The 20220-nt window shown below is 47.6% G+C and overlaps 1 protein-coding gene across 4 annotated transcripts in view; it reads left to right on the top strand.

Annotated features, from left to right (window-relative positions):
- The window catches only part of KIRREL3 (kirre like nephrin family adhesion molecule 3), a 325022-nt gene that overhangs the window by 12766 nt on the left and 292036 nt on the right, over nucleotides 1-20220 (top strand). The gene's annotated exons all lie outside the window — the stretch shown is intronic.

A 20220-nucleotide genomic window follows, 5' to 3' on the forward strand; every position in this document is an offset into this window, starting at 1 on the left:
GGCAATCTGAATGGGTGCTGATCCCTTGAGTAGACCCCTGGCTATGAGTGCTGAGGCTGTAGCACCCCTTGCTTCTTGTCCTCCGTTTATCCTGTCCCCTGTCTCAAGGCATTGTTCCAGCAGCTGAAGCCAGTCGCAGTGCTTTTTAAAGTAGTTTGTAGGCAAAACTCAGTGCTGTGTGACGGGTGACCGTTAAAGGATGCTCCCTGACAAAAGCCTCTCCCCTCCCAGCACTGTAATCTTCGGAGGGAAGCAGCCTGGCCCTAATCCCTTTGTGCAGACTTCCTGCTTGTTTCTTCATATGGGTGCATTTGTATAATTTGCATTTTGCACTCTGATCGTATGCATAGAATTCAAATCGAAATGGGGGCTTGAATAGATTTGCATGCTAATGAGGCAGTGGCTTTATTTATTTATTTGGAGCCCTCTCAAGCAGGCAGCAGTGTGTTGGAAAGCAACTCGTGCAGCTCTGTTTGGTGACAGAGCTTCCCAGCGGTGCGAGGACCCTTGGGATTTTTCCCAAGACCCACTTGCCCCCTGTGCGTAAGTGTTTGAAGCTGGTGGTCTCTGCTCTGGCAGCTCTTGGCTCGGTCCTTCTGAACCCCTGCAGAAGCAGTTGTCCCTGGAGATCAGAGGGCAGCTTCAGCCCACCTTAACTAACCAGAGATGCATCTTTAATGTCGTACTGGTGCTAACTGGGTCTGGGTACGGACTTGCCCTGTGGTGAAGTGGAAATGCTACTGTGTTAGAGCTGGTCATGGCCAGCACGAGCCACTTGATGCTGAATGCAGTGGTCCATGGGCAAAATAATTGGAGGATGTCCCTGTTCTCTCCTTGACTTTGCAGTAGTGCTCTGGGTGAGCATGGGTACCTGCTGGCCTCAGCTACCTGCCTTCCTTGTCAGAGCATGACCCTTCCCTTCATCACGGGGCTCTTGTTTCTGGTGTCTTTCAGCAGCTGACCTTGGGATGTTGCATATGGGCTTTGGCTGTGACGATGCCCATCAATCCTGCTCTGCCACGGTGCGCGGTGCTGCTGAGGCCAGGTTCCTTCAGCGCTGCTGTGGTCCACCCATGCTGTTTTCCCTCGGCGGGAGCCTTTCAGCCTCTTTCAAAGTCAGCAATAGAGAAGAAAGTTTGGAAATGTTGAGGAAGTGTCAGATAGAGAAGGGGAAGCCAAGGGCCAGAAGAAAAATGGTTCCTGAAATGCCACGCCGTTACTGGGGAGGAAGAAAGACGCCGGAGCCCGGGTGCTTTGTTGAATTGCAGCACCGTGTCGCTTTGCTTTCTCGCTCCCTGCCCCATACCTACAGCAGATACCCCCGACACCGAGTTTAATACTCGGTCTCTCCGTGCCAGCTCTCCCTCCCCAGATGACTTCTGCAGCAGCTGAGTTCATTGCTGGCGTGCTGAAAAACGGCCAAGCGAGGGCTTCTGAAATGGCAGCAGGAATTGGGTCACATCGCGCTGCCCCAGGAGAGCGAGTTTCTCTCAGAGCAGTCTGGCTTCCAGTTATTATTTTACAGGGGATGTTAGAGGTTGATAAGGGAGCTGTTCTGACTGCCAGTGGGGCTTATTTGGGGCTTATTGTATGCTCCAGTTTATACTGTAATATAGTCAAAGGTGACTTACAACTTTAATATTAATTTTAAAACTGATTGCTCAAGTTTTTTTTTTTATCTATGTGAAACCAGATTAATCTCAGCCTTCCTTGATCCTGCTGATAGCTTTTCTTTCCCTGGCTGGAGACACGTGTGGTCTGTTGCACCAACAAAAGGCGAGAAGGAAGATGTTTGCATGGCGATAAATAATTGTCACGGGGTCTGCTTTTCTTCCAGAGAAATCTGTGCTCTCTGAGCTCGACAATGGCATCAGTGGGAGCTCTTGCTTTTGTACAAGGTTCTCTGCCTCGGCTTGTGGAGCGGGGCTCTGCTGAACAATGTCCGGCTTTGTGCTTCCCGTAGAAATCTATTTTTTTTTTTTTGTCGTTGTGTTTCTCCCAGGTTTTGCAGGCTCTCCATAATACATCTTCCGTGCAGCTTTGTGCCGCTGGCATTACAATTTCTCACGTGCTCGCCGTGCTGCTTGCAAGATGTTTTGTGCCCAAGACGACAATATTTTGTGGGGTGATAAGGTGGCCTTGTGGCAGGGGCAGTGCAGTGGGCCGTGGGCAGCTGGAGTTGAATCATCGTCCTGCTTTTGGCTCCTTGAGTGTTGTTTGGTGGTCGTGCTAAGCTGGAGGATCCAACAGCTTGCCAGAGTGTGACAATGCTTCTGCCTCCTGGGTGCCTAATTTGGGGTGTTTCAGGCCACCTTTAATGCCAGGTGTTTGCCTGATAATTTGAGTAGATGTGATGTGTTTTCAAGATGACCAAAGTCGGATGCCTAAAACTGAGTTGCTTTTGGCAAAACTCGGCATTAATGCTAGGCTGCTGGGTTGCCTTTGGAAGTGGAGGCCGGTGCTCTCTGACGCTTTCATAGGTATTAATCCCAAATCTTGTGGTTTTAAGGGAATCCCCTTGATGTAGCTCCAGGACGCTTGGTGGCTAACTGTTTTGCTGTAGATGCTCTGGGTCTAGGAGTAGCCTTGCTGGTGCTGCTAGTCTGTGGAGCATCAGTGGGTGGTTGATCTTTGAAATTGGAAGAAAAGGATCAGAGTTGTGGCTCTGAAGACCTGTGGTCATGAAGCCTCACGTCTGGAGCATCGTTCAGCCCGTATACCAGTGGCACTGGTTAAATTTACCCCAAACAATGAGTTTATAGCGTGCTGTACTGGGAGCATTCTCCGTACCTCGGTGAATGATTGCTAGAATCAAATGTTCTGTAGCCAACCTTTAGCTCTTTTCTGTTTTGTGTGTGGGATAGCACTTCACTGATGGCCCATGTTCTCCAAAATACCTCCCAAATGCTGCCTGTAGCTTTTTCTCATCCCAGCCTCACGAAGAAGTGCTTTTCAGAGCTTTTTATTCCATGCACACTGCAACTCACTGTATATAACTGTGCTGGATTGATGGGCTGGGAATTGAATAAGCTGTGTGAATCTGATGATGGCAGATGAGGGGAACTGAGGCACAGAAGTCTGCAGCAGAGATCCATCACTAGTTGGTGTCTCCTGGGGGGAGAAAACGGGTTTTCTTGCTAGAGCTACCCCATGTCTGTCTTTTCCCCATGTTGTATTTCAGCCTGGGGTGGGAAACCATCAGGTATTGTGTTGGCTTAGAAGCCGAACAGGAATGATCTTAAAACAGTGACGAGACCAAGGAGCCATTAAAGGCAAGACTTGACACTGTGCAAGCGAATGCCAAACAGCAGCCACATAAATCCCATTTGTTTTACATTTCAGAGCTTAATGAGACAGAAATCGCATGGCAATTGTCATATGTGAAGGCAGAGATTGCTAGTTTGCATTTAACTAAAGCAACTGCCGTATGCGGCACCAGCGCCTGAAACTAAGCGGCGGTACCCACTCGCTGCGTTACTGCTGTGATGGGGAATGTACCTTGTGTAGCTGCAAACTGCTGGTTGCCCCGAAACTCAACGCCTGTCGTGTGTGTATATAAACCCCTTGGCAGCCACGCCGGGTTGTCTGGTAGTCTTGGAGGTCACCAGCCTTACACCTTCTGCAAAGTACTCAAGTATCACATTCTTCATGTAAAGAATTAAGGTGCGCAATAATCAACTCCAGGAACCCAATTTTTGCGTTATTTCCCTAGGATATGGGTATTAAAAACGTGCGGGACGTCCTTTGGAGTGGTTTGTAGGAAGTTGTACAGAGCATTGCTCTGGGACGGCTGAATGCTGTATGGCCAGAAGTAGGCTGAAGCCCTGATGGCTGAGCCGTCCTGCACTGATGCACGCTTCAAACTGTTTCCAAAGCTCTGCGTGTCATCGACTTGTCCGAATATTGCTCTCGGCCGTTTGCACGCTGGGTGGAGAAAGATTACGATGATATTACCTTATGAGACTGCGGCAATACTTATCAGCCACAGCTTCGCACCTTGGTCAGGAGGTAATATCATGCCTGCTTTTGCCAAAGCAGTTGTTATTTTTAATAGGAGTGGTGTTTCTGCCTTAGACACCTACCTGTGGTAGCCCTGGTTTGAAAAACACCAAGTTAAAAATTACCTAGGCAGCACCTCTAGCAAAGATGTTTCCAAGGGGTGGAAATGCTTCTGGGAATCATCTCAAACCTGTGTAAACCATCAAGCTTGCCTCCATTTTTTTCCAGTGTAAACCTGTATCTATTTAAAATTAGTTGAACAATAGAAAGGTATTAATGTCATGATAATGTATTATCTTAGGTAACTTGCTTCATCTCTGCTAATTTGTGCCTTAGCTTTTCAGATAATGTTCATAAATTGCTAAAGCAGTATTTTAATATTAAACATAAGCTACAGTCTTTTTGGCAACTGTTACAGAATGGGCTGTGTGTGGAGCTCTGAAATGGATTTTTTTTTTCCCCCCTTTGCCTGTCTGAACTGAAAAGCTGAAGGAAATGCTATATTGGGTTAACTGAAAATAAGACTGAAAATATTTGTTTCGGGTCAAATAAAACATTTCATCTGATATGATATGTTCTTTGTTCAGACTTAAAACCCATTTTTTAAAAAAAAGTAAATTAACTTCAGAGATGTCTTGGGGGAAAAAAATTCTAAATGTTTTATGTAGAGGGGAAAATGTCTAAATAAAACACTTTCACTTTTGACACCCACTCCCCCCCCTTTTCAGTCCGAACAATTGAATGGGTTTGATGGGAGTTCATGAATCGCATCAGTTGACCCACATCTGTATGTTGGATGTATTATGCTGAAGATGCAGGGGGAAGAGCTAATGAGTCACTTTTCTAATGGGTATCTCGGTAGGTGAGAGAAGTACTGAAATTATGTATTTGAAGGAATAATGGGGCCCTAGTTAGATGACTAATTCTTATTCTTAATCATCCTGGGGGCGATGAAGAGGGGGAAACTGTGAGTTGGATCATCCTGATTAGATATGTTGTGGGTGAATAGTATTTTGCAGCTAGCCTAGAGCTTTGGGGGAAAAGAGGGGGAACCAAGACCAAGCTGACAGTCCCTGCTGCCTGCATTGCAACGAATCCAGCTGGGTCATCCCTGGTGTTGACCCTGAGACTTGCGTGGTCTTTTCTCATCAAGAGAGGTCTCCTTGATGGTGTGATTCAGTGACACGCTGGGTCACTGAATCACTCCCTGCTGTTGATCATGCTTTTCATGGTCAGTTCCCTCAAAACGTTATTAAATGCCTCTAGCACTCGATGAATCCTTACTAGGATATCTGAGACCCTCTCAATGTGATGAGAAACTCCCCAGGCCCTACTGTAAAGCACTTGGAGAAAACCCTCCTGAGATCTACTGCCTGTTGCTGTGCTGTTTTAAAGGTGAAGTGAGCAAAGGCTTGGAAAAATAGACTCGAGTAGGACCTCTGTACTGGTCCAGGTCTTCTCCTGAACAAGGGATGATGCTTCGCTGAATGCATCTCTTCCAAGTTTGGGCCTGGGGTGCTGGGAAGGGTGCTATCTGTTTTAGTGGAGTAATCGAGCCATTGCATTGTCCTGGACATAGCAACTAATGATTTTTTTGTATGATAATACGTCTTCATTACTCTAGGGAAATCATCTGCTCCCGTGAAGACAGGCCTCTCATTCCTTTCATTGTGTGGGTTAAGGGGGAAGAGACTAATGGCTTAATTAAAAGGTTGGAGAGAAAAATCTGTCTTAACCCTTTTTTTTTTTTTTTTTTTATTTAAAGAGTACTGTGTGTAGGAAGATCACATATGAAGGCATGTTACAGCCCAGCCTTGTCTAGCGGAGCTATTTGGTACCATTGCATCAAACAAGGGACACAAATGTCAGGTCTTCAATCCGTCACCCATGTCTCCCGTAAGCCATCTGCCCACTGGAGTAGGCTTGCGTAGGCGAGCACTGCATTTCTTTGTGGAAAACGCCAAGATTTATTCTGTGTGAAAGGGGAACGTTATTTAAATCTGCACATTTTGCAGGATGTGAAAGCAGCTCCACGTAATATACAGCCTTCCTCTCCACTGGGACCGCTCTATTAACATCTTTCATTTGTGTAGTTGGATGCTTTGCAGTTCCTTTTAGCGGTGATAATCCAGCAAAGACCTCTGCGTTGTTCACACTGCAATATTTATGGAGCCAGCCTTCCTTTTAATTTCCTTGCCGAGTTTGGCCATATGCAGAGATATAATACAAACAGCGGCTTTAGTCACACAATAGTTCAGGCTTTTCCCTTGGTGGGATGTAGGGCTTTTCAGTGACTTATTTGGAGCTGATTGGGTATCCTTTTGGAAAGGGAACAGAAAGGTTTGAGTGTGTCTGTTGACTGCGATTGTGCTCTCCCAGGCTGTCTCCAAAGACAAAGAGTGGTGGAAAGCCCTTTATCTGGAACAGGTAAATGACTTTATGTAGAGTCAACAGGACCAATGCGTCAGCTGCTGGGATTTTTAGGGCGGAGGGGACCTGCTTGTATGTATCCTTCCATCCGGCCCTTTCAACAAGAGTGTCAGCACAAGGCATGTCTTTGTGAATGAGAAGAGCCGTCCTGCAAACGAGCAGTGCCTCCTTTACAAGCCAGGCTTTTTGGGGTGATGCAGAAGGCAAGGGAGCAGCCCTTCTCGGGTGGCTCGTGCTTCTGAGCTGGGATGTGGGTGCAAATCGTTTTCTTGTACATGAGGATGGATGGAGCCGATGGCTTGGCTGAGGTCCTGTGGAGCTGACCTTATACCTGCCAGGTTTTACACGTGTGCCCTCATGACTGTTGCACGTGGGGCCTCTGCCTGCAGTGCCTCTCCCAAACCACATGAGAGGGAGGAGAGCTGCAGGGAGCCTGGCAGCAGTCAACATGATGGGCGCATCCAAGCTGGCGCTCTTGAGGTTGGTACTTTGGCTCGTTTTGGTGCTCGGCTCGGCACGGAGGCATCAGAGCACCCGCCACGCACGTGCATCTCTATCTGCAGCTCCGATTCCCCAGCTTCTTTCTCTTCATTTTGCACAATTAAATATTAAAGCCAGTAAACACTTTAGTTTGCCTGCACAGTGCTGTCTGCCCTATTATCCTCCTGCAGGGCTGTCATATTGTGCCAGTTGCTTCCCTGGGTGCTGGCAGCCTTTAACCTACGTGCCAGTCATGGCGAGGAGGAAAACCCCTGCTCTCCAGCCCTCTCTTCCCACCTCTGCCTGCGGCTCTTTAGTGCCTTGGGGTTACCTCGTGTGAGAGATCCCAAGGCAGTATTGGACTTCCTGAGGCTTTTCAAAGCACCAGAAAGAGCTGTTTGTTTTCCTAAAGCTGTTTTGAGGGTACTGACAAGGGAATAAAGGGAGGGTTTAAGTGATGGCTTCCTAGAATCCTGTAAACGCAGGGCAGACCTGTTGTACTGCAAAGTGCAGAAGCTGTTCTTCACTCCCTGGAGCTACAGAACGGAACCTCTGCGCGTTGGTCCCAGCAGGTTTCAGTGCTGTGCACGGGTCTGCAGCACCTCAGAAATCCTTGCTGCCTGCCTGAAGCAGCAAGTGTGATTGAAGATGGGTTTTGCTGACTCTGAAATACTGGAGTTAAGGCACTGGCTTCTCAACTTCAGAAATGTGGTGTTGAATCTCTTTTTAGTCGCTACCCCAACATTAGGGATACGCTTCTGGTAACTAAACTCCCTTTGATATTTTTATACAGCCGATGAGATTTTGCTGACAAATGAAGGGAAATTGCTGCAACCAACTCTCCCAGCCTCAGTCAAGCAAAACTGGTGGGTTTTGGTGTGTTCGGTGTTTTGTTTTTATTTTGGTGTGGGTTGTTTTTGGTTTTTTCTGGTCTTGCCTTTCAGGGTCTTGATAATCAGTGATAATCATTCTAAGAGGGATGGGACAGCATGGTTTTACTGTGGTTTCAAAAGACAATTTAAGTACTCAAAGTCCTGCCATCAGAGTTACATGCCTGAATCTGGCCTTGACTGTGCAGGCTGAATTGCTTGCTATGATTTTCAAGGTAGTCTCTGTTAGCAGCTTGTCCTCAGCCAGACAGATCAGTGTTCACAGCTAATAAGGTTTCTCTTTTCATTCACTCGGCAGCGGTGACGTACTGTGCCAGACCTTGGCATCCGAGATGGTCAGTGTGGAAAATCAGTACAATAGCAAGGAGTGCCTGGGCTGTGATAATCAGCATATGCAGAGTTTTGCCCCAGAACAAAATTCAGATCAGATTATTTTTCCAGTGTCCATTAAAACTTATTACCCATTGGGATGGTTATTGACTAGGCTCTCTCGTCGGTCAGTATTTCCTTCCTGGATCAATAAATCTAGGTATCGATTTCGAAATAAGTTGGTATCTGAGAAGTGCGGTGATGCTGACTCTAGCAGGCAGCTCAGGGCTCCGCTGCTGTTTGAGATCTGGATCTCAGTCCCCGCAGGTCTTATCTGTGGGTTGCCACTGCTACAGGCAGCTGTAGGATTTTGTGTCTGTATCTCAAATCCAACCTCTCCCTCCAGAGGCAGGGGGGCTGGAAGTGTTTTAGCTGAAGGGAGCAGTCCTTCTGCATGGCTGCATTTTGTTGTCTCGCAGGTCAAGGGCTTTCGTTTATTTACCTGTAGTGCCCTAGCCCTTCGTGCTACCTTCTTTTGAGTCTTTCTGTGACGTTGCTCTGACCATAGCCAGCCTCAGTTACTGAGGATCGTTTTTCCCCTGATGTCCTGGACAGTGGAAGCTGTTCCTTCTGTGCAACACATCGAGTTGTTCCCAGCTCCCTCCGCTTTTTGGAGGTGTTGAATTGACCAGCAGCTCTGACCATCCTCGTCCCCTTTGCATGCTTTGCTTTCCAGCCCAAGGAGACCTCCTGGAAAGCCAGCTAATAATGCATGAATCTCTCTAGGCTTGATGAACTTGTCCCTGTGGTGGCTTTTGTCCTATATGAGATGTTTCATAAGAAGCTTTGCTATTTTATACCAGCACCAGATCTTCCAGGCTTAGCTGGCTTAGAAGCAGCTGAGGCATCAGGCAGGATCCCTTATGAAATCTGTTGGGAGTAATGAACCACAGATGACTCTGTTTTCTGAATCGATATTGAGCTGCTGTTTCTAGAAGGCTGCCAACCACACGAATGTGAGGTTAGCAATGGAAGAGCGCTTTCATGGGGGAGTCAGGAAAGCTGTTGGCACTATCAAATGTCTGTGCTTTCCACCCAAGAGGTTTCTATATTTCTGTCTTGGGCGACGTGTCTGTTCCTGTTTTCTCCCTTGTTCCTTCCAGATACGGTGAGGCTTAGTGCGGTTCGTGCTTGCAAAGCACTTCTTGGGTAAAGTGTGCTTGAAAAGTGCAAAGTATTTATTATTATTTGCATAGCAGCCCCTGACCTGCTGTGAAGAAGCAGCCCTTCAGCTCTGCTGAGTAAATATACCTTCATTAAAAAAAACCTCTGCCTGTACTGCATGAACCACTCTCTCACGTATATCTGCTTTTTCATGTGTAAAAGTCTTAGGAGTATTTGACTTTAATGAATTTTGAGCATGCAGAGTGCCTGCTTGGACCAACGCAGTGCGGCATCTTGACCCTGACAGTGTCAGTGACAGATAGGAATAACATCCAGGTTGACTGCCGAGAAATTGTTTGCTTAAGGGGTACCTCTGCACCCAGTTTAGTTTTTCTAGTTGCCTTATGGCTGGAGTCCTGCAGGGTTCTGCTGAAGCCAAAGTACTAGTTTAGGGTGGCGTGGGGGTGATTTCCAGCTCGGTTTGCTGGAAAGGTGCACGGATTGGGGCAGTTGTGGGGTTCCTTGTCGCAAATGCCACCAACTCTAGCCCTGCTTCTGGGGCATCACACCCGTGCTTAAAAGCTACTTTAGTCCTGCTAGTGCAAAGCTGTTTGGATTGCAAATGGAATGCCAAGGTTTTAGATGCTCTCAGTGGCCCATAAAATCTTCTTGAGCTTTACATGATGTTAAAGCTTGAAGAGTCACTATTTAAAGCAGAGTGTTTTCACAAGTGCTTGAGGTTGGCTTAGTGCTGCTCTTGTTGCTGTTGATTTAAGTCTAGTTCAAACAAACTTTGTTCGACACTGAGCACTCTCTGAAAATATTCTCCCTCTTCCCCCCGCCCCAGAGGAAGGCAGGCAGATAGCTGTATTAGAAGAGTATTTGGAAATCTCTGGTTCTCGCTTCATAACACAGCAGGCTACAGCCATTTTCAGCCTGACTGCTAGAGACGTGGAGGACAGAAAGCACCAGCCATGATCCTTCAGCTTCCTGGCCTTGGCAGGTACAGTAAATCAGATGCTAGGCAATACGAGGTGTTAAAGGGAGGGGTTACTTCTGCGTTGTATTTCATTGATCAGCATACAGGTTCAAGTGGGAAGCTGCTTTATCTTCAGCGTCTTGCTCAAAAAAAAAAAAAAAAAGTTGCACAGCTCAACAGATTTCCTTGATAAATTCCTGGAGCATACCCTCATCCTTCCCTGCTGTCATCTGACAAATGAGGGTTTTGTCTAGCATTCCTTATTGACTTATTTGCCTTTAATAGAACTGTGTTGCAGAGAATGAAGAACCCAGGCAGCACGAGCACCTTGCTTGTAACTGTGGAGTCTTGGTTTTAGTTTAGGAACTGGGATACTTTCTTGTGGTTCTTAATAGTTCTGGTGTTGTTTGAGGATCTGTTGCAGATTAAAAGGAAAGTTAGCAAAAGACACCCACTTGTTTTCCTCCCCTTGGTGCCTACTGTCACACTTCTGGACCCTGACTTGTGCACCTCTACCTCTTTACCTTTGCTTCCCTCTATTCAAGTGTTTTATAAACATGGAAGCCAGACTGGGTCCGTGTGGACCATGTTCATAGCTATTGTAGATGGAGTGCCTTCTGAAGCTTCCCAAAACCCCAAGAATATGCCAGGGATAGAGAATAAACAGCAGATGCTGCAGTGTCACTGAATAATCCATCCATATATGCAAGATGCATCCCATCTGCATTTTGCTTCCCATGCAGCCTGTTGGTCAGCAGTAGCGATGAGGGCCGTGCAGCTACACATGCAAGTTCTTGGTACTTCTACCCAAAATAGGATGCCATGAAGGATTTGTGCTTCTGCTGGCTTGCTTGTTAATCTGCCAAAGATGGGATTTGCCAAAACACTTAAGAGCTGAAGTTCAGCTGGCTTGCAATAGGATTAGAGCTCCTAAAGAGGTGAGGATTTTAAAAAGCTGGTGTTACTGTCACCTCTGTCTTGGAGCAGGTAGTCTGGGTGTCTGTTAGAGTAATTTGGATGTAGGTCCATTTTATTTTGTCTTTTGGTGTCCTAGTGCCTTTCATATCTTAAAGGTCTCTTCCAAGCAAAGTGATTCTGTGATTCGAAGATCACTTCCTTTGCTCATAGGGAGCACGGCAGCTGTCATCCTAGCATCCTGCCACACCTCTCACTGGTTTATGACAGGTGGAGAAGAATTAAAACCTAGGAGGATTATAAGCAGGCAAAATGCAATTACTTAAGGAGAAATCCACTAGGATTCTGCTGAATACCATATCTTAAAAGGACTTCTGGGGCTTCTTAGCTGTCTGGAAGCTTTGGGATCTGCTAAGACTGTGCTTTGAGAAGAGTAGTCTTAAGTCTGCAGCACCGGGGAGGAGAAGCTCGCTGGGTATGGGGCATGAAGTTCAGACTGTGAAATTTGGGGCAGCGTGTATTGCCTTGATGCAGCCTTTGGTGGCTCTGTATACCAGGGCAATGAATGCATGAGTGCATAGCCTGCCTGACCCCTGCTCACCCTCTGGAGAATTGCATGCTGATTTTTAACTTCCAGGGTAAGGAGGAGACAGGCTGTGCCTTTGTTAGCACATCTGTACGTGGTGTATAACAGCTGGTGGCCATGCAGGGTCTGGTGACTGCGAAGCAGGGGGCTGGAATAGAGGTGCAAAGCAGGATCAGCCCTTCCTGTTAGACAAACCCTCAGAGGTGCCATTTCCTCTGGGCAAACAAGTAGCCGCCGTGGGAGAGTTGAAAAAACAACTGAATAGCGTGGAGGACCAACTTTCTCCAAGAACATCCTTTTCCAATGCCTCCTTCACCAGCTAGTCTTCTTCCAGGACCTCCCCTAGCATTGTGCCTGGTTGCTAACCGTATTGCTTTTCTGTCCTCCTCCTGTTTGAGCGATGCGCCCTCCCCCAAGTCCCAGCACCATATGTCATTAAAATGCTTAGACATGTGGAAAAGGCCTTGACAGAGATTCAAGGAGAAAGGGAGACGCGGACGAGTGGAGACTTTGTCAGATGGAATGATTCTGACTTTAGCGACGCTAACCCGAAGAGAAAGATATAGTTATAGGAGGGGGATGAACGGGTCGGGGGACGTGAATTGACAGAGTCATGGAGACGGGCATTGTGAGTGAGCGGAGACTGAAGTGGAGGAAAAAACCAGAGCAATTTCCAGTAGCAAATGAAGTGAAAAGCAGTGGTGGGGATGGAGGACCTGAGCATCGTCTCAGTTGCACAGCACAGGGGGGTCTGTGACCTGCCTTGCCTTAAGTTTGGGAATGTTTAGGTCCAAGAACAGCAGAGCAGGATTTTTTTCCTCCTCCTCCACCCTTTGGCATGTCAGCAACTCATTTGGGAGCCTTTCTTCCCTGACCGTCCTCCCGCAGCCCTGCGAGTAGAGCTGTTAGCTATCTCCAGCCTCCACCCATACCAGGTGAAGGTGGGAAAATAACCCTGTGAGCGTCTCAGGGACACAGAAAGCTTTTCACCTTCATTCTCTCTTGGGTGAGCCTGTCTCCTTCTGTTACCTGCTGCTGTTTGCCCCCTGCAGCGGTAGGGTGCAGGATTCCCTCTGCTATCTGCTGCTTGCATGGACCCTCCTTAAAAAGACAGGACAGCTGGTTGTTCCCGTGCTTTGAAGGTAATTTTGCCTGCAGAGAACACCTCTGAATTGCTTTGTGATGCTGTTAAAGAAAACAAACGAAACCAAGCCTACCCTGCTCCCATTGATAGGAGGAATTCAAACGTTCGCGTAGGTGGCAAGCATGGATGTACGGCCCCGCGTGTTTGATATTCAGGGCAGGAGGCTGGTGGGGAAAACCCAGCAAAAAATTCCTTGTATCATTAATGCAAATATGCCTATGGTTCAGAAAAACCAAACAAATGAAACACTTGGAGCTGGGAGGGGAAAAAAAAAAAGCAATTCCCAAACTACGTGCAACCTGCAACAAAAACACAGCTTCTGTTGTTTAAACAGACTTGGTGAGAAAGTGCCAGGAGGAATACCATCTGCAGTGTGGAAGGGAACAAAGGATCTGACTCCAGGTAATGTAAGTCATTAGTGAGCCAGGGAAGGCAGCTGTATTGTAGGGGATGCTTCTGCGTATCCCTCCTCACCGTCCCCTCGCCGCGTGCTGGGAGAGGCTACTTTTATTTATTTATGAAGAGTTGGAGGCCGGGAGTCCCCAGCCAGCGAGGATGTGCCCCAGCTGTGGCTCCCATGCCCTCTGTGGAAGGACTGGGATGCTGTTCTCCGTGTCCCTCACTGGAAAACTTCCTTTTAAAATTACCTACTTGGAGAATGTTATTGTGCCCTCTCGGGTGGTTGAATTACGGCGTGTCTGAAGATGAGGCGCTTCCGCTGGTTTCCAAATGGCATAGTAGTCTCCTGCCCTTATTTTCTTGAATTTTTACTGTGTTCCTTGAGGGATGTGGTGATCCACCCTTAAATGTAAGGGCAGGTATTTGCTTCTGAGCAGGTGATGCTCTTATAGAGGCTGAGCAAAGACAGCTTATAGGGTTTTCTCAGGTACTTGGGCATGATTAACTTTGGTTTACTAGAACTTTATAGCCTCTCCCTAGTTTCTGGTCTGGCGGCTGGGTTTTTTGGGTGTATTTCTCCTCCTCTTTGTCTTTCAGCACCATGGTATTTCCTTAGATGAGTCACTCCACAGACAGCCTGTTATTTTTCTGCAAGTAGCCTATATAGAACAAACTTTGTACTTAAGTACGAAGGGAAGCGTTCTTAGGGGAGACGAGCTCAATTTGTTTAACACTGTAATTCACTGTTAGAAATCTCTCTCTTTTGTCACAGACAGAGTCACTGGATGCGTCAGCCTTTGATCTCAGCGGCTGATCTTCTGCGTGTAAGAAATTTCAGTAACACTTTAAATTATGTGTCTAAGATACCCATTACCACCATGTTGCGCTTAGATTTAGGAAGACTGTCGAGTAGTAGATAAATACTAGATGAGGTGCTTTTTTAAAATAGTTTGTTTTATTATACCAGTATTTTTCTCCGCTCTTAGGAACTCGGAAACTGCATTTCCTCTCCTGCCATTTTAAAAAATGCTCCACAAGCATGAGTTTATGGTACTCTGCCTAATTTGATAGATGTTGATAAATGGCGTGTCTTATAAGAAGTGGCTTTGGGGCTAAGTGTGCTTTGTGGTTGGATTCAGGTTTGCTTCTTGCTCTGCAATTAATTCCTTAGGTGACCTTGAGCATATTGCTTCAGATCTGTCTCATTTTACTGCGTTATCTAGAAATGAAGTCCCTCCATTTAGAGAGGAAATACTAAATGCAATCTCTGTTGGCAGCTGGGAGATCACCTGGTTGTGCGCAACGGGTTGCAAAACAGGGTTGCATTTCACCCTCCGGTAACGCGTTGCGGTCTGTTGTGTTACGCTGGAGTTAAATCTAGCCTTTTGCACTCATCTGTCAGGCTCCTGCGCTAAGGAGATTCACCTTGTTGCTTTTGCACAGCTTCAGGTCCCTGTGCTTCACTTAACGGGACTGTCTGTCCAGGAGACAGCTTGGGGAAAATTTAAAGACGTGCTTTCTGCCTTCTGTGCTCTTGCCGTTGCCTACCTAGGAAAATCTATGGGAGAAAAATCCCACAGGGTGCAGCAGGGAGTGCTGACGAAACACATATCGAGACTTTTAAATCTCCTCTGGAAGTGTCCATCTGAGTGCCAACTGCGTTTTAAAATCAAGCTTTAGACTGAGAGGCTTGAACTCCTCTTCTGTGCGTGCCTAAGCTGGAAAAGAGGTGGACCACTGAGATTACGAAGCAAGATAGCTGTTTGAGGCATTGGATGAGTACTCCAAGGGCTGGGAGAGGCTGTGGCCAGCTTGGCTTGGAGGACCTGCCTGTTGTATGGGGACTTGATTCGGACCTGCCGTGTCCTCCTCTCTCCCTGGCAGTTGCTAACGGTGCCCCAGACCTCGAGCTTGTGGGTCCGGTTCCTGCCGATGACCTGAGATGGCAAGCAACGGCAGGCAGTGCTGCGGGAACAGCTGGTGCTCCTGAAGCCCTTCCTTCTGCAGCTGCATCTCCAGCCATCCCACCCCTCTATGCATGGTGGTCGAACCCATTTAATAAACCGCAGCAGCAGAAGGGACTGGCCTCCGCTCCTTGGCAAATCCGATGGCGTGACAAGAGAGAGTCAACCTTTTTCTAGGGCTAACAGCCTGTAGCTGTTGCTAATAGCATAATTTCCAAGCTGGTGTTCTCTCTTGAAATCCTGTGAATGGGATAGGAAGGGTCAAATTTGGAGCTTTTAGCTACTTGACCTCCCGCTTTTTATTTTAAACAGACCATGCTTGTGTTTTGTTAGTGGCCAACTGCAAGGGAGAGCGTTACGAGGCGGCACGCAGGAGCGTGCGCCTGCACCACTGATACCTCGCAAATGGATGTTATAGTCACAGCAATGCTGGTTGCTGTTGTTTAATGGGTGACTACGTCATCTCTGAATGTATTGACTTCGGCACAATGAAGTGAATTTATAAAAAGGTGGGTTGTTTTGTTAAATATGAACTTGTGCTCTGAGCATATTGTATTTTTTTATCAGAGGAAGTTTGTATGCTTCTGTAGGCAGGGATACGTATGTAGAAAGGGGGGAAAAAAGATTTTCCTCAGGTGGGTGTTAAAAGCAAAGACACACTGATTGTTGGAAGCAGTGAGGTCTGGTTGGCCACCTACCTGCCTGGGGCCTGTGGTTTTCCACCAGTCTTTGCCTTCTGCATGGAGCTTTCCCCTTTGCAGCATGAGCATAGCAAAGCTTGCTTCCCTTTGAAGTGCTTGGAGAGCTGCAGGGGGAAGAAAAAAAAAAAAGGTAGGTGCAAGAATATCTTCCTACGGATCATTATTCATCCCGTGTGTCTGGAAATGCATCAAGGGGGGATGCAAACTGAACCAGCTCCTAGGTCTTAAGGTTATGGGGTGTGATGAGCGTACCTGTGGCCAGAATACCTGTAAGCATGGTTGCTCTTTAATGTTCATTATGGACTTACCGCTGTTCCTTGCAGCTAATGTAAGGGAATAGCTGCTGGAGCTAGTAATATATCTGAGATAGTGAACTTTAAGTGCAGCCGCTGTACTGTGTGAAGACAGTGCTGCACAGTGCAGGTTAGCAGAGGTCCCTGCGAGGCATCGTAATGAAACACAGAACCTTTCACCCTTAGCCAAAGCTTCTGTAAATTGCAAACGGGGATTAAAATGGTAGCAAGAGCTCAAGGTCTTGTTCCTCATGGTGCAAAACAGACGGTGAATTTTGCTCAAGCTGAATTGGAAAAAAAAAAAAACACTAAAAAAACCCCATGGCTAAGAAAACAAGTGTTATGGGGCAAAGGGGCAAGTCTAATGAAACTAACTGTGACCGCATTCCCCAAATTAAATCCAGAGCAGTTGGTTTGCAGAGAACTCCCTGGCCCTGGTTACTTTTTTATTCTTATTAAATAAAGCAGTCATGTAGTATCTGAAAGAATTGCAGAGATGGAGAATCGCTGGGAGGGGGGAGCGCAGGAGGAGGAGATCAAAATGGGTTTGTCAGTGCAAAAATTGCATAGCGCACGACAAAGAGACAGGGAGAAGCAGATCGCACAGGGGAAAATGAGACTGAGAAACAGTGCAGGTGTCAAAGCAGGTTTGTCGCTGACGGAGCCAACTGGAAGTGAAAGCGTCATGGAGAACTAGAGGCAGATCGAGGCTGTCAGGGAGATTTAATTTGTCTGAGGACTGAAAACACTCACGTCTCCGTTGTGATTGGAGTGGACAGCAGGGAGAGGCGGGTGCCTGTGCATGCTGGAGATGGAGGTACCCGATGAAGTGCCCAGCTCGGGAAGAACTTGTGCAGCCCCACCACCGTGTTGCCAATCCCCATGTCCAAGGGGAGTGTGAATGGTCATGCCCTCCGGCTAGCTTGAGGGTCTTTCAGTGTCGTCCCCAATGAACACTCAGTTGAAGTCTCAAAAAAGAATCTCCTCTTGAACTGAGGAGAAGTTAGGGAAAGATTGGTAGCGTGCAAGGGGCCATCTCCATCTGGAGCGTGACTGGGTGGTGGAGGGGGAGCAGTGTGCCCCACCATGGGGTTGCCTTCCTTCCTGCCTCCACTTGCCAGCAAATTCCCTTTTAATATTCCTCCCAGATCCTTTTAATATGACAGCCAGGGGATGCTGCTGTGCTTTATTGCCACCATGTTAATGAAAAGGCCATTGTAACTGAGCCTCTTTTTTGTGACTTGAAGATGGATTTCCTCTTAAGGCGAGTAAAATGAGCCATCCTCATCCCACGTGCAGATAAGAAATGGTGAAAGATGGCAGGGGCTGGAGCATATTTTGCCGGGTGGCTGCCGTTCTTCTGCCTGACAACTTGTTGTTTAAAATCCCAAAGACAGCCCCTTCTTGTCAAGTGGTGGTATAGATGGCACGGCTAGGGCTCCGTGAGAGTCCAGGGTGCTAAGGACTTCCTTAAAGATGGGCAGGAAGGAACCCTCTCTGCTGGGGATCCAGAAGAAGGTCTCTTTCTGATGCCACAGATGCTACAACCTTTGGCCATGGCTTCGTCTCCCCTGGTCCTCACGCCAGCGGTGCTGCTGCACCCCCTCCCAATGGCTCTGAATTAGGTGATTAAGCTTTGCAAGCTGAGGAGGGCTGCGAGCAGCAGGAGGGCAGGCTTCTGCTTCCCTTCCCAATGCATCGCCAGGGATGTAAATATTGCAGAGGAGACGCTGATGCCAGAGCGTGTCTCAGCATGGTGCTGGGGAGCACTGGGTTGCTGCCATTCACATCTGCTATAAAGCCACTGCTGTGATCACACATGCTAATTAAAGCTCTCATGCCTCTTTCCACCTCAATCTAGGTGCTCTGCCCAGAATTTACAGCAGTTTTTTCTCTCCACCTTTTCCAATACGGTTTTCTCATCTTCTGGCTCTTCCAACATGCGTTTGAAGTGTCCCAGAACACTGGGCGCATAATACTCGGATGGAGATTTTAGGTGGTATTTTGCAGTGAAAGCAAAAAAGAAACTGCTAGTTGCTGTGTGCAACAGCGCACTCCTTCCCTTTTAATACCGTGGAGAAGAGCTTCAAAAAGATGCAGGGCAATGATGCTGAGGCAGCATTTAAGCAAATGAAGGGTCAGTCGAGGAAGACTCTGAATGTTATGTCTTTCCCAGGTTTCAGTATAAGGTGGCAAACTTGGGGTCACAGTGGAATCAAATACAGGGCAGAAACTCTGGAAGGAGTTGAAGCGGTGTTGAGTCTGATGGAGCTGTGTCTGCCAAGAATTCAGCCCCTTACTGCTGAATTTGATGCATCTTTTTCATTTTTGCACATTTCTGCTGCAGAAACCCCGGGTTTTAAAAAATAGGGAGGGGAAAAGTTTCCTATCTGCTTTAAATTAAAATAAATCCAGACCAGAGAAGGCCTTTTGTAAGGTCTGCTGAGTTAATGGATTCATAATGACTTTTAAAGCTTCACTTGGGTAAGAAATACTGTTCATTTCATAATTGCATATAAATATACTTTCTCATAATCCAGGACAGCATAGCAAAAGGAAATCTACTGGCTTAATTATAAATCTTTTTATTAGCTGGAACCCCGCTGGAATTAAAAAAAAAAAAAAAAGCCACATATTGTTTTTATCTAAGAGGAAAAGCATGGGGAAAAGGGAGGGGAGGGATGTCTTGGAAATGAGTTATGAGGAATTAAACAGGAAAGAAAACAATTCTGAGTGCTGAGGACTGTAGGGTAGCAATGCAGCTACCGAGGGCTTATGTGAGCACTTCTCTCTGTATTGATCTGCGGGCATTCAGCATGGTTCCTGGGTTCCCCAGGTGTTTGGAGCTAGCACGGAAGATCAATTCAATATCCAGTCGGTGGCTTCTCAAATATGTATTTTTTATCACTTTGACCTACCATGACCTGAGCTGAAGCAGATTAGTCCCAGCTCCCATCCACCTTGCTGGCACAGGCAGATTTCTCTTTTAAAGTTGGGCCCTGAGGGCTGGAGCAGAAAGCTTAGGTGGAGGAGCGTCCAGGACCCTGCGTGGCGTTTTGGGTACCCGGGGAAGACAGCAGATGCTTCCAAACAAAGCATGTCACAGGAGGCAAGGTGCCACGTGGGGCTGACCGTGAGCAGAGGGATGCAGGGGATGGCTGGGACCCGCTGCTTGCTCTAGGCAGCAGTAGAGATGAAGTGCCTTTGCTTGGGCATCTGCCACCAGCGCGGAGCTTTGGAATCGGGAACCATCCCCACGTGCCTGCGGCTCCTGCGTGCTGGCTGTTTGAGGCTGAAGGATGGGGCTGCTGTGCCCACGCGAACAGCCCATCCATCATGTCCTGCTCCCCCCGCTCCAGGGGAGCCTGGCACCCAAATGTTGCTTTTAAAAACAAAAAGGAAGCTTAAGCGCTTAAAGGTTGAGCAGCTCGTTTGCACCTGATGGAGACGAACGAGGCTACCTCTGTGCCCAGGAAACCTGGCACTCTCCTCCTGCTCCCCGGCGGCTGCTTGCAATTCCAGGCAGGCTGCAAAGCCCCGGCAGTGCCAGGCACCTGCCTGCTGCTGCCTCTGTTTGCAGAGCCGGCGTGGCCGCGCTGCTCCCGGCATCCACCTGCTTGATGAACGTGGTGGGAGCAGTCCCCGGGCATCTCCATAAATCCCGTGCAGCCCTGGCATCCCACTGCGCTCCTCCGAAAGGGCTTCCCCCAACCCAGGGGACTTGCAGCGATGATGGTGTTTCACGCAGCTTTTTCAGAGACTGAGCAGGCAACTCTCCGCTGCCTGCGTGTGGGCTGGTAAGCGTGGGGTTTTTCTCGTGCCCCTCGTAGGCAGGCATTTCTCTTGTTCCAAGTACTGTGATGTCTTGTATCAGCTGTATAAGGCTTGGCTTTCACCTTGCAAAATATGAAATTCTCATCTAAACTGGCCAGCTTGAGAGTCCTGACTTTTTTTCTCTCCTATAACT

Source organism: Grus americana, chromosome 24 (genome assembly GCF_028858705.1).
Source record: "Grus americana isolate bGruAme1 chromosome 24, bGruAme1.mat, whole genome shotgun sequence".
In the NCBI taxonomy this organism is placed as follows: domain Eukaryota; kingdom Metazoa; phylum Chordata; class Aves; order Gruiformes; family Gruidae; genus Grus; species Grus americana.